The 14,966-nt window shown below is 42.1% G+C and overlaps 1 long non-coding RNA gene and 1 other non-coding gene across 6 annotated transcripts in view; one reads left to right on the plus strand and one right to left on the minus strand.

The window, feature by feature from the left end:
• Positions 1-14,966, minus strand: part of LOC109250932 (uncharacterized) — a 176,785-nt gene that overhangs the window by 26,161 nt on the left and 135,658 nt on the right. For 4 of the 5 annotated variants that reach the window (XR_008423907.1, XR_002073259.2, XR_008423906.1 and 1 more), the window contains one exon: positions 5,509-5,595. The exons of the other annotated variant lie outside the window; for it this stretch is intronic. This is a non-coding gene — a long non-coding RNA (uncharacterized LOC109250932). The remainder of the gene's footprint in view (positions 1-5,508; positions 5,596-14,966) is intronic. 5 annotated transcript variants of the gene reach the window in all.
• Positions 9,293-9,377, plus strand: TRNAR-UCG (transfer RNA arginine (anticodon UCG)). The gene has a single exon. It is a non-coding gene; the product is annotated as a tRNA-Arg (tRNA).

The raw sequence follows: 14,966 nt of genomic DNA on the forward strand, positions 1-14,966 counted from the left end.
TTTTAAATGCTTTTAACCAGAGAAGAGGTTATACAGGAAGAGTGTTCTCAACATGAGGGAACTTCAAGTTGCTCAGTGATTTGAAACATGTCTGAAATGGCTCTTCTAACACTCATTTTATTTTTGAAAAAGCCCACGTAGAGCGACAACACCACTTTCTTATAGACAACACGTGACAATCCTGTGATAATGTCCCTTGCTTTTTGTGTAAGGTGCGTGTGTTACCGAATTATCAAAATGAAACATTTACCAACACACAATAACCTATTCCTTTGTACCCTCCCATTAACTTACTCTAACTCTTACAACGTCTTCCGCATTGATTCCCTCTCTGCAAGAAAACCTTGGGGTCAAGCAATCTGCCCATATAAAACTAATTAGAAACACCTTCCATAAACCAAGGGGCTGTCTCTTGTCGCTGTAATCCACACTACACTGCCTCTGTGCCCCAGAGACTCAAGCAGTTCTGGAAGCCTCCACAGGGAACTCAGGAATGAAACTATGGCTTTTGGGCTCATGACTGTTCTCCGTGAGATGCCATCCTCTGTTGCACTGATGTCGTCTCTTGGAAGCATTTCAAAGCTATCACGCCCTTCAAGCACCAAAACTGTTGCATTTCCTTCATAGTTTAAAAATCCTTTATAAAAACAATGATTTCACCTTTGGTTATAATTCTGCTTTTCTCACAGGCTCAAAAACTAATGGTGTCTACCCACCTTGATCGTCTCGCAAGAGAGTTTTCTAACAAAACCCTTCCTTAAGCCAAAAAAAAAAAAACACAAAAGTGCAGATTACACTAAGAGATATCCAGGCAGACTCCAAACCCCAGTTTGGGCTGGGCTGGAGCCCCCTGCCCCATTTCTAAGTATCTGAAGTTCACCCCTGTATCAATGAATGACCTACTGTTGTTATATGAACACTCCCTTACTGGGCATAACTCAAGTGCCCACCTGAGAATGAAGTTAACCCAGAGGAAAGCAAGTCAGGAGAGGAGGAGAGACCCTGACCCACCTCATCTCAGCTTGTGCAACCAGCATCCACCTTTGGTCTCCCCAGTTATGGGTGCCAATAAATTCCCCTTTTTGCTTAAGTCAGTTTGAGATTGGTTTTATGTCACTTCCAACTGAAACAATCTTGACTAATATGCTAATAATTACCAAGTTTTATTGGGTTGGATAAATATCAATGCCTCAAGAACTTGAAATAACGCATCCCAGAGATTTCCAACCATGAAAACCACAGGCTGATGAGTGATTTAATTAAACATGTACATATAGATCACTCTCCAAACCGCACATAGAGAAATGAGGGAAGACAAATCTGAGGAAGGACAAAAACCTTGCAATTGAAACAACATATTAAGGAGAGGACATCTGCCCAATGTTTTGGACTGCGAAGATAAATGATTCCATTTTATGCTGTTATTAAATTGTATTACTCTTCATTAAAGTTAAATGCATTTAGAGGAATTAAGCTTATCAAAAACTTGGCAGTGTAACATAAGCGATGATTCTTTGTTTATTTGACATCCTCCTGTGGGTTGATTCACAATTTTAATTTTGGAAAACAATATTTCCTTCATGGGGACTGACAGAATGATGTGAACTGCTGCATCATTTTGCATGAAGTCATATCGATTCTGAAAGGAAACAGAAGCCAAGTGACTTAACCCATTTTTCAAGGAGCATTATGACAATAATGTGTCTATATTGTCAGAGGGGATCATATAAACTTCAGAACTGAAATTAGCCTCAGTGAAGGGGAAAAAAATAAAGACCTGGAATGAAGCTTCAGAAGAAAATACCTATTCTTTTTTAAGTTAAGTACGATGGAACTCGGTAAAGATAAAAATGCTAAATATTTTTTAAGCCCGTGTCAGGCTCTGTGCTGACATTCTCAGAGCCTGGAGCCTGCTTCAGATTCTGTCTCCCTCTCTCTCTGCCCCTCCCCCACTAGCGCTCTGTCTCTGTCTCTCTCTCTCTCAAAAATAAATAAACCTTAAAAATTTTAGTTTTTTTTTTAATTCTCATTATTTTTACTGGAAAAAAAACCATTTTAAAAAGCATGTATTAAAAGTACGTATCAGTTACTAAGATCCTGCTATGGTGACCATGGTAAGCAAAACAAATACAAGAGAGAGCCTGCAACCTAGTGAGAGCAGAAAGCAGTAATCCAATCACAGAATTTTCATTGCTGTTGGGGTAAATATTACCAGAGACATGTGTCCTATCACCCTAGAAGCCCGTACGGGGGTTTCACCCTAAGCAGATAGACCAGGAAGGACTTGGCAAAGAATTGATGTTTGAAGAATGAGTAAGCAGTAAGTAGGTAAAGAGGGAGAAGAGGATCCTAGTGAGAGAGAGGAGCCACAGGTGGAGGGAAGAACACACAAGTGCATGTGTATGTGTATCTATATGTGTGTCTATATATGTGTGTGTCTATATATGTATGTGTGTATGTGTACATATCTGTGTATGTATATATGTACGTGTCTATGTGTGTGTGTCTATGTGTGTGTGTGTCTATATGTGTGTATATATATGTGTGTATATGTGTGTATATATGTGTGTATATGTGTGTATATATATGTGTGTATATATGTGTGTATGTATATGTGTGTGTGTCTAATTGTGTGTGTATGTGTGTCTATATATGTGTGTATACGTGTGTGTGTCTACATGTGTGTATGTATATGTGTGTGTATATATGTGTATGTGTGTCTATATATGTGTGTGTATATGTGTGTGCATGTGTGTATGTGCATGTATGTGTGTGTGTATATGGTGTGTATGTGTGTATAGGTATGTGTATGTATATGTGTGTGTATGTATGTGTGTGTATATATCTGTGTGATATATATGTGTTTGTGTATATATGTATGTGTACCATTCCCACACAGATCTTTTAAATTTGTGAACATTTCAAACCCTCTCTCACTGTTGTGAGAACAGTACAATAATCACCAATTTGTCATTCACGCAGATTCACTAATTGTTAATATTCTATTAACTTTATAAACACACACACATATCCTTTCTATGCTTGAAAGAGCAGTGGCATTCTCTTACACAATCATCACACTCAGGAGACTTAACATTATCTAATAGGCAATGCATATTCAAAATGACCTGTTTGTCCCAACAATGTCCTCTACAGCTGTTTTTTCTCCTGATCCAGAATCCAAACAAGGATCATACATCGCATTTCATCGTCCTGGCTCCATCAATCTTAAAGAACTCCTTGGCCCCTCTGTCTTTCGTGACACTGATGCCTTTGAAGAGTCCAGGCCAGCGACTATGCAGGATGTCCTTAAATGTGTGTTTGTCTGAGTGTTTCCTCATGGTTAGATTCAGGTGAAACATTTTAGCACTACTATCACATAGATGATGTTGCATCCTTCTCGATATGTCACATCAGGCGCCATATGATGTCAGGTGTGCCGTTATTAATGATGATCCTTTCAGTTTTTCCACAGGTTGATTTCATATCCTGTGGCCATAATCCATTACTGAAGAATCCAGACAAGGACAGCAAAATATAATTTCTACTTCCCCACGAGGCATCTTAATGCCAAGAGACATTAACACAGGTCATTTATACAGACAAAGCTTTGTCGATTTTATTCACGAAAGGTGCATATAGATCACAAACACACAGTGACACGGAATGAATCTTCTACAGCAATTTGACAAAACTGGTGCACTTGGGAGGAAGAATGGTGAGAAGAAGCAAAGTTTGAAGGTGAAGTCCAAGGCCTCAGGAGCCAGACTGTACGGGACATCACCCTGGCTCTGCCACTCATCACCTATGTGACTTTGGGCAAGTTACCCACCCCTTCTATCTCTGCTTGCACATCTGTAAGTGGGCAGTCAGAGAACTCACCTTACGTGGTTATCGGGAGCAGTGAGTTACTACCACACACAACAAGGTGTAACGATGATTATGTTTCCAGTGAAGGACCACTAACTTAGCTCCCTGAGTTGACTAAAGGAAGACCCCAGGTCTTCTTTATTAAAAAAAATATTACCTGAAATTTGGACCCTGTTAGTAATATAATCTGGTAAAAATGTCTTCACGTTTGCATAAAATCACTAACATCATCTAATGAAAACTACTTAGGACACAAGAGTTTTGATTTTAACGATCAGATGACCAATGTTAAAACATTTCCCAAATCATAAGCAATAATCTTAACAATAAAATGTGTCCAGTGCCATTTCCTGTGGAGTATTTGATTACCTCCTGTTTCTCAGGGATATATGTGTAACCTGTGTCTGGTGTGAAAGCATATATATAATGCTGTCAATCCCATGGAAGGATCTCAATCACAGACAGAAAGTGTCCTGCTCAGAGATCGACTCAAAAATACAGTCTAGTATTAAGATTACTCTTAAATCTGACAATCACAACTTGGTTTTCAAATTTCAAAGATATTTTTCTGATTAGGAAATTCGGCCACAGTATCTTTACCCACCGTCTTATGTTTATTTGTGTGCAGGATGGTGCTGATTCTGGGAGCCCTAGGCATTTTCCTTGATCTTACCCCATTACCTCTTTTTGAAAAAATTACTTTCTTTTCCCGGTAGTATTTGTACCGCTAGTCATTCGTGGCTTAGTAAGATTAATTTTTAATATACTTTTTTCCCTTTGGTGTAATAATTATATTATCAAATAGGAAAAAAGAGCTACCCTTAACTTTCTATTTTTAGGATTTGAGTTTCTCCTAAAATGCGTAACCATAGTAGAGTTCTTCTTTATTTTTTTTTTTTTCTTAACAAGGGTAGAAACATTTTAAACTTCTAGAAGGGACGTGTTATTCTTTGAAGAAAAAGGGGATCAAGGATCAACTGACCTACATCTCCACTTTCAAACAGAGAAAAGAAAAACATTTAAATCAGTAACACAATATTTATATTTACCATGTCATAGCTAGTTCAGGAGAAGATAAGGCAGGGTATAAACATCTAGACAAAACAGAAACAGAGGAAGGGAATGGCAAGAAGCAAGGAGAGGCAAAGTGATAAAGGGAAAGGCAAAGTCCAACACTGCTGACCCCTGCATCCCCAAGTTTCCCCCTACCCAAGGCTCAGGGTTAGCGCCCTCATTCCTTCCATCACTCTCAGGCTCACTTCCCTAAACATCCCCCTCTGACCTTCCCCCCTGCCCAGAAACCCAGAGTTCAATTATTACATCGCCAACTCAGCCTACCTACCTATACCTCAAACATCCACTGCAGGTTTTCTTCTTTTTCTTCTTTCCTTTATTTTTCATCTGTTTCCTGCCCTTTGTCAAAGTTAACTTTGATCCATTTCACAGGCATCAGTTTTACAGTCACGAAACCCGGATGTACAAACATGAAATTCCCTTTATTTCTTCAAAACTGGCAAAGCTCACGAGACCCCATTTCCACAGATGGGAAAATACCTAACTCTGACAATTGAAGGCATACTCGGGGCATTTTTGAGTTCCGTGGGGTAAATATGTCATCAATGTAAAATTCACACTCACCCCCTTCTGTTCTTTCCATCAATCCTCTAAATTGGTAATAATTATAAGGATGGAACAGCATGTGCTACAGAGAAGAGGGAGATCAGCCTAGAGAAGACAGTAAAATAGTCAAGTAAGTGTCCAGTTACAACACAGATGAGTTTCCTGAAAATGTTATGGGAGTACGGAGTGAATTTAAAGAAGCAAGGAGGGGGCAGACAGAAGCATTAACTCAGCCACAAGGGGCCAGAGACATCTTCTGGGAGGAATTGTGTTTTGTTTTGTTTGGTTTGCTTCTGTTTTGTTTGTTTCCAAAACTGTATTCATTCGTTTTGAGAAAGAGAGAGAGGGAGGGAGGGAGGGGGAGAGACAGAGAGAGAGAGAAAGGAAGGGCAGGGGGAGGGGGAGAGAGAGAATCGCAAGCAGGCTCTAGGCTGTCAGCTCAGAGCCTGACCCGGGGCTCAAACTCATGAATTCTGAGATGATGACTTGAGCTGCGATCAAGAATCTGATGCTTAATGGACTGAGCCACCCAAGGGCCCCTTAAGTTTTATCTTCCAGGGTGAGTAGGAGTTAGTTTAAGAAGATGGGAAAGGAAGTGTCAGGGCGCATGAGCTAAGGTGCGGAATCCTGGGAGAGTGCGACATGCTTGGGAGATGAAGCAGCTCTGGAATGTCTAGGGCACAGCCAATGTTCAGAAGAGCAGGTAGGAGGTGAATCTAGAGAGAATGAAGAGGCTGTATGTCAAGCCCAGGAACCGGGATCATACTCTCTAGCCCTGGAGTCAGTACATTGGACATGAAATCCTAATCAAGCCTGTTGCCTGGTTCTGTAAACAAAGTTTTATTGGACACAGCTACGCTCATCTGGTCAGATCTAATCTGTGGCTGCTTTCCTGCCACCAAATCAGAGTTAAGTCATTTTGACAGAGACTGTATGGCCACCAAAGCCTATAGTATCTACTATCGAGCTCTTTATCTGATAGTTTGCTGACCCTGCTCTAGCCCACCTGAGTGATACACGCACCCTTTTTAAAACAAAGAGTTCACATAGACCTGAAGTGCCACTTGGGTATCGTTAGCATATTGCTGTTTAGATTTGTACAAACCTCAAACTACAGGTAAGCATCTTTTAAATTACACGCAAACTAACATTACATTTAAACTAACAAAGATAATAACATTCAGGGTGCCTGGGTGGCCCAGTCAGTTAAGTGTCCAACTCTTGGTTTTGGCTCAGGTCATGATCTCACAGTTCGTCGTTGGGCTCTGTGCTGACAACACGGAGCCTACCTGGGATTCTCTCTCTCTCTCCCTCATTTTCTACCCCTCTCCTGCTTGTGCACTCTCTCTCTTAAAATAAATAAATAAACTTAAAGAAAGACAGCACTCAAATTGATGGTATTCATTCAACATGACCAATGATACCATTTCTACAGAAACAAACTTCCACTCCTAACATCAGACTCGCTCTACCAGGACAGGTTATTTGGAATTCAGCAACTTACACCTCTAGGGCCACAGTTTTACTTATTTGAGCTAGCAGGAAACCTTTGTTAAAATAACAAAATACAGTGCCTTCATTGAACTTTATATGCCCCAAATGCCTCATATTGGAAGACAAAGTCCCTCTGCCTTCTTTTTTTTCCTGTAGGCTATTGATAATTATAGTAATGCCCGTTGGTACAATAAAAAAACACAAACACCTACACAGGCAATGAAATCAATTGTCGGCACTCACTACTAAGGCAGCCATTCAGGTGATCCACAATTGTTTACATTTTTAAAATGTCATCTAAATGAAAACACAGTAATTGGAAAATATCGCAGAGAGCTGCACATCCTAGATTACATGCAAAGCCATTCATGAAATGAAATAAAACATGGGATACTTATTGTGGCAACAAAATAGCTAAACACAGCTGGTCCAAACTGGGTGAGCCCAAGAAGTGGCAATGGATTCAAGACAAGACGACAAATGTGAGAATACGTGGCATACTACCTGGACAAGATTGTAACATTAAATGGTGGTGGGGAAGAAGGAACATGAGGGAGGTTTCAGGAAGGACTCCTGAAACTTGGGAATGTACACTCCTTGATATGAGCGACACAGAAGACGAGAAAGTTTGGAAGGGGCAGACATTAAGTTTACTTGGGCATGCTGAAATTAAGGCACCCATGACACTAAATCTGTAATGAAGAAAGGTGCAGTCATGAGTGAGGACTGGCTCTGATATAAAGATCGGGGAGCGAGAAAGAAATGTGTTGTTTTTTTTTAATGTTAGTTATTTTTGAGAGAGAGAGAGAGAGTGTGTGTGTGTGTGTGAGAGCAAGTATGAGTTGGGGAGGGGCAGACAAAGAGAGGGAGACAGAGAATCTGAAGCAGGCTCCGGGCTCTGAGCTGTCGGCATAGGGCCCAACACGGGGCTCAAACCCACAAACCATGAGATCATGACCTGAGCCTAAGTCAGATGCTTAACCAACACATGCGCCCCAAAGTGCGTGTTGATGTATCCACACAGAAGTAAAAAGTCAGAGGAGAGAAGGTACTAAAAGATGATTAATCAACAACTGGCCACTTGAGGCAGCTGTGTAAATAACTACACACATGCACCCCCAAACACAATCAATTCAGGATGATGTTCACTAATGGAGGAAACTGTAACATGCATCAAATCAATTACCAATACAAAAATCACTTTTATGCCTTTGGACAGGTACACAGAGAAGAGTTTGCAGAAGATTTACTTTTGTTTGCTGAAACTTGGTTTATTCTCCCAGAAGGCACACTAACTTGAACAAAAGGGCAAAATAATATGGAATGTGGCAGTCATGGCTAGGTGCCTATTTGATATCCATTCTCCTTTCTTCTTTACTAACAGAACCTTAATTTTTGTCAGGGTGGTAATGAGCCCAGCTGAAAGCCACAATTCCCAGCCTCCCTTGCATCTACAGATGGCCACGCGACACATTTCAGGACAATGAAATATAGGTGAAAGTCACCAGATGGAAATTTTGGGAAAGCCCTTCAAAAGGCAGGTAGCCTCGGCTGACTAGATCCTTTGTCCTTGCCCTTCTTCCTGCCTGGACACATGATGTAATAAGCGGAGTGACCATATTTTCTTTTTTTTAATTTTTTTAACGTTTATTTATTTTTGAGACAGAGAGAGACAGAGCATGAACAGGGGAGGGTCAGAGAGAGAGGGAGACACAGAATCTGAAACAGACTCCAGGCTCTGAGCTGTCAGCACAGAGCCCGACGTGGGGCTTGAACTCACAGACAGCGAGATCATGACCTGAGCCGAAGTCGGCCACTTAACTGACTGAGCCACCCAGGCACCCCAAGGAGTGACAATATTATAACCTCGATGCCCCAAGAATGAGGTAAGGATTACTGAGTGGAAACATAAGACAGTCCTGGGGGCTACATGAAACCCCAGTATCAGTACTAGGCCTTCTACTTCCAAATGTAAGAATAAGAAAACCTCAAATTTTTTTTAGTTTATTTATTTATTTTGAGAAAGAGAGAGAGACCACAGGAGGGGCAGAGGGAGAGGGAGAGAGAGAGAATCCCAAGTAAGCTCAACACTGTCAGCACAGAGCCTAATTTAGGGCTTGAACCCACGAACGAGAAGATCATAACCTAAGCCAAAATCAAGAGTCCAACGTTTAACTGACTGAGCCACACAGGCACCCCTGAAAATCTCTAACTTTTTAAATCACCGTTTTCTAGATTCCTGTTCCTTGACACTCAGTGCAATTTCTACCAACCTAGAAGCCTTATTTAAAAATTGGTCTCAGGGGGCGCCTGGGTAGCTCAGTCGGTTGAGCGTCTGACTTCGGCTCAGGTCATGATCTCAAGGTTCGTGGGTTCAAGTCCCACATCGGGCTCTGTGCTGACAGCTCAGAGCCTGGAGCCTGCTTCAGATTCTGTGTCTCCCTCTTTCTCTGCCCCTCCCTTGCTTGCACTCTGTTTCTCTCTCCCTCAAAATAGATAAACATTAAAAAAAAATTTTTAAATGGTCTCACGTCCAATCTCTGCTAAGATAGCCTTCAAGTTAATATGACATCTAGGAAAAAATGAAGAGTTGATTATCACCAACATGCAACAGGAAACTCCTTGTCCTGTGACTAGGGCCACCCAAAGTAAAGGGAAAAGGAGACGAACATCCAGGAGATAGCTGGCCAGTTTAGAAGGGGTTGCCTATAAGACAGTGTCTACCAAATCCAGAGGCTAGCATCCCCCACCATTTTTTTTTCTTTTTGGTTGGCATTTTCCCTTTCATCTTTAAACCAATGGAAGAAAAAAAAAAGAACAATAAATGCTAACACAATTACTTTCAGTGGCTTCTCATTGCCCCACCCAATCAAGTAGATGTTGGACAGTTTAATTGAACTATTAATGTGTGCTTTGTATTACCAGTGATGTCCTCTCCTACGCCAATCAAGTAGCCAGGTTAATTGCTGCCTTGCTTCAGGGGAGCTTTGCAGCAGATGCTTCAAAGCAAATTCCCTACTAACCCTGCCTGCTGTTTGGAATTCAGGGGCTTCAGTCCCTCAGGTGGATTATGTTGGAGGGAGGCAGAGGCAGATGGGGCAAAGGAGAAAACAGAGTCTGCCCTACACTAGAAAAGCATGGTGGTCTCTACTAACAGCACTCCCGACAGTATCTGGGGGAGCATCCAGGGCTTCTGAGGGGCAGGACAGGTATAAAACAAGAGAGACCGTCCCCCGGGCAACAGAGCTCCTATGTGAATAAAGATCACTGCAGCTCAAAGAGAGCCCAGAAACAACCACTACCTTTAAGGTTCTGCAACGGCTGTAACAATAGAACTACCAGTATGAGCCAAAAAATTAGGGGCAAGTTCTCTGTTTTTCAAGAAACCCCAAAAGTCTCTGAGATACCGAGGGAGGGAGAAGAGCCCCCACATGACACACTGAATTTACTTGTAGCAAGGTGAGATGAAGGCTCAAAAGAGTCATTTGCACACTCCTGTTTGTGATTCAAGAGTTATTCCCAATGCCAATTCCTTCCTCTGGAATCTGAGCCTCAACAGCTCAATCTCCTCAACGTGGTGCTCCAGACACGAGCATGAGTCTTACACTCCACTCGTGACGTTTTCTGTTTGGGGGTTGTTGTTGTTTCTTCCCCAGCATATTCTGCCCTTTGACAAAGTACACTCACCCATTCAATACATGAGAGCCCATTTTTTTTTAATCTTTAAATACTTTCCCTTCACAAAACTCTCCCTGATCCTGAAATTCCAAGTCCTCGTTTCCCTCTTTACATCTCCATATTACTTGTTGGCAACTTCTCTTGGGACATTTACCCTGTCCAACTTTGTGCTCCAATCTCCTAGCTGCTTCCCCACTACCAAACACCTTAAACAAAATAATAAAACCTTATTGAACATCTACTATGCACTCGAAGGAGAGGGATGTCTGTTTCCCAAGTATGTGGCATAGTACCACATATGCATTCGTTTACCAGCAAATATTTTGTGAGGGGTCTACTATGTCCTGTCACCTGGAAAAGAATACAGAGCGAGTCTTCAAGGTCCCCGAAGTCTGTGTGTTATGGTCAAGGTTCGCAGGTTGGAACATCATCAATTCTCAGTATTTGTTGATATCAATTCTTAGCATTTTAAAGCCACACTGTACTTTGAGCAGAATGGGGAAGATAATTTTGCGGGGCAGTGACCTTCTTGATATCTCAGAATATGCCACGTAGGCTTTGCAGTTACTAGAAGCATAAATAGCAGGAAAAACTTTAAGTATGCTTTAACCATTTCCATTTTGAAATCAGGTAAGTAAGATCATTTTTTTTCTTTTTTTTATTTTATAGACTCTTAATCAAGTTTATTATAAAGTAAGCCAAAGACAAAGAGGAACTGTGAATCACAGGTGCAATCTTGCATCAAGTTCAGCATCTACTTTACTTCCCTATTTTATTTCATTGTTTGTTTAAATTTGTTTTCTTTCTTTTTTTTTAAATTTACATCCAAGTTAGTTAGCATATAGTGTAATACTGATTTCAGGAGTAGAATCCACTGATTCATCCCCTACATATAACACCCAGGGCTCATCCCAACGAGTGTCCTCCTCAAGGCCCCTCACCCATGTAGCCATCTCCCTACCCACCAGCAACCCTCTGTTTGTTCTCTGTATTTAAGAGTCTCTTATGTTTTGTCCCCCTTCCTGTTTTTATATTATTTTTGCTTCCTTCCCCTATGTTCATCTGTTTTGTATCTTACATTCCACATATGAGTGAAGTCATAGGATCTTTTTCTTTCTCTGGCTGGCTAATTGTGCTTAGCATAATACCCCCTAGTTCCATGCAGCTCATTTTTATTTTCAAGGCAAATGTGCAAATAAAAATATGTGAAATTCATGCAAAATGCTGAGATGAAGGAACTGTTATCTAAGAGAAAGCTACTTTCTCTTCTCAGGACTTGCTTCCTTAGCCTTTCATTCTTCCCTGCTGTCACTGCTGCTTTGGAATTTGCTGTTATGTGTAATAAGACTCCATCACAAATGTTTGTGGAGAATTCAAGAAATATTCACTGGAGATCTTGGCACAGACCAGCCATGACTCCATCTCTGATCTCCCTTCCCACGCTCCCCATCCCGTGTTCAGGCTCTCTTTCTTCTTCCCAGTTAGCCACTCTCCTGACTCGACTAGCTGCTGGGGGGGCAAACTTCCTGTTTTCCATCTCTCAAATATGTCACAAACCTTATGTATTAAGGGCTAGTGAAGTAAGGAACTCTGGCCTAAGCATCAAGAAGCCTGAGCTTATGTGGTCATTTATTCAGCAAATATTTTAAAGCATTTTATATATTTCAGGCACTGGGTTAAGCCTTAGAAAACAGGGATGAACTCGGGGTACCTAGGTGGCTCCATCGGTTGAGTGTCCAAAGTGGGCTCAGGTCATGATCTCACGGTTCATGGGTTCAAGCCCCGCACCAGGCTCTGTGCTGACAGCTCAGAGCCTGGAGCCTGCTTTGGATTCTGTGTCTCCTCTCTCCCTGCCCCTCCCCTACTCATGCTCTGTCTCGCAAAAATAAATAAATGTTAAAAAAAAAATTAAAAAGGGGCATCTGGGTGGCTCAGTCAGTTAAGCATCCGACTTCAGCTCAGATCATTATCTTGCAGTTGGTGAGTTCAAGCCCCACGTTGGACCCTGTGCTGACAGCTCAATCTGGAGCCTGCTTCTGTGTCTCCCTCTCTCTCTGCTCCTCCCCTACTCATGTTCTGTCTCTCTCCCTCAAAAATAAATAAACATTTAAAAAGACAAAGAAAAAAAGAAAACAGGGATAAACAAAATGGGAAATTCCTGGTCTTCAAAGAGCTTACATTCTAAGGGAGAAAAACGATTAACACATTCACAGATAACCAGAAAGCTTTCAGATAGTGAAGAATGCTCTGAAAGAAAGAAATGGACAAGTGTGACAGATAGCAACTGTTGGCAGGTGCTTCCAGTATGGCACTTAGGGAAGTCTTCTCTGATATTTAAGTAGGTTTGATGAATCGGGCCAGAGTCCAAGGAAGAACATTTCAGGCATCTCAGCCCAAGATGAGAAAAAGTTGAAGTCACAGAAAGGAGATAGCCCCTAGGATGGACAGAGACCCTATGTGAGGCCAGGAGAACAGGGTTAGCTCATGGAGGGCCTAGGAGCCACAGTGAGGAGATGAGATTTTAACTTAAGAATACAGGATGTATTTGATGTGCTTAAAGCAGACAAGTGACAGCTTCTTTTTTTTTTTTTTAAAGATCACTATGGCTAACAGGTGGAACAAGGAATTAAAAATACTGATTAGGAGACTACTGTATAGATTCAGGAGAGAGAAGGGGAAGGACTGGATACATGAGAGTTGGACCCCGTATGTGAGCTGAAAGAGAGCCACCAAGATATCACCCAGGCTTTTACCTAGAGCGCTTAAATAGACGGTAGTTCCCCTTACTGAGATGGGAAAGCATTCCAAGCCTGCCTTACCTGACCCTGGGTAATGTGGTCTCTTCAACTTGGAAATGCAGATATTGAAAGAGAGAGAATAGACAGCCTCAGATACTCCTTCAGCACTACAATATCAAAGCTCAATTGGGTAACCAAGACATGATATGCTTTTCTTGTATTATTCCCATAGGGGGAATAACACAAACTTTCGAACAAAAGAGGCTGGGAGCTCCATAAAGCTTCCAGAATGCTCCACAAGGCCGTCTGACTTTGGCAAATAAACCACCTGTGCCTCAGTCTCCTCATCTTCACAACAGGATGATAAAGCTGACTTGCTTAGCTGGGCTGCTATCAGGAACAAGACAGTTGGAATGTACTAGTAATCAGGTAATCACACAGTCTCCTTTCCAGACAGACTCAACACTTGTTCTTTCTTTTCCTTCAATCACTCCACTTTGTGAATCTCTTGACCCGGGGATTTTCTTTTCTTCTGAGGGTGAAGCAGCAACTCCAACTCTGGGGGTTCCCAGAGCAGAATCTCACATGTGTCCCTTCCTGCGATGGTCACACAGCCCTAGACCTCTGTGGCTTCTCGCCTGGAAGGCGAGCGTTGGAGGAGGAGGGCAACACAGCCAGCTCCAAGCTCGTGGGCTCCAGGTTATCAACCCTAGGGTTTCATGCTTCACTTTGACTTATCAGCTTCCCCTGCCATGAGCTCAACCCTCTCCCTAATGAATGGGACTTCGAGAACTGGGTCTGAGAAAAAAGCATGATGGAATGCTTCACACTGCTCATTCTCAGACACACCGCCCACACGCCATGTTGCTGTGGCTCGCCATGTTACATGACACTCGGGGGATGAGACGGGCACGCTACAGGAAGGGAGAGGACGGTCTCATGGGCTGCCTATACCCCATTTTTAGTTACCAAAACCTAAAAATCTTAGCCACCATAAAAATTCACTAATGAACAAGCCCCGTCCTTTTTTTTTTTTTTTTTTTTTTTTTTTTCCACATATGCCTCTCTTGTTTCCATTTCTTTCATTTGTTCACTTCTCCTTTCAGGAAAAAGTCCAAATGATAGAATTCCCCAAACATCATGCTTTTCCAAGGTTTCCCGCTGTCCAGACAGAAAGCCAGGTTATTGTCGTCATTTCTGCTGTGGCAGCTGGAGGGCAGTGCAATTCTCTCTTTCTCTCTCTCTCTAGTCTCTTTCTCTCTGTGTGTATATGTCTCTCTGTGTCTCTCTCTCAGAGCTTCTCATTTCCTCCCAGTCCCCTCCGAGTCCCCTCCCAGCCCCCTCCCAGTCCCCACCCAGCTAAGTGAGGAGGGGAAGAGACACAATGGAGGGGAAATAAGCACACAGGGCACAGGAGCCCTGGGGGAAATGATGTGGAAAAAAAAAAAAAAACAAGCAAAGTCAAGCTCACAGATCCACATCCTGGTCTAGCTTCCTCCTCACTCACACAGGACTAGCTGCTTTCACACCCATCCAACACGTGCTTCCCTTTCTACAACTTCTCCC

Source organism: Panthera pardus, unplaced genomic scaffold (genome assembly GCF_024362965.1).
Source record: "Panthera pardus isolate Hobbes unplaced genomic scaffold, ASM2436296v1 HiC_scaffold_2, whole genome shotgun sequence".
In the NCBI taxonomy this organism is placed as follows: domain Eukaryota; kingdom Metazoa; phylum Chordata; class Mammalia; order Carnivora; family Felidae; genus Panthera; species Panthera pardus.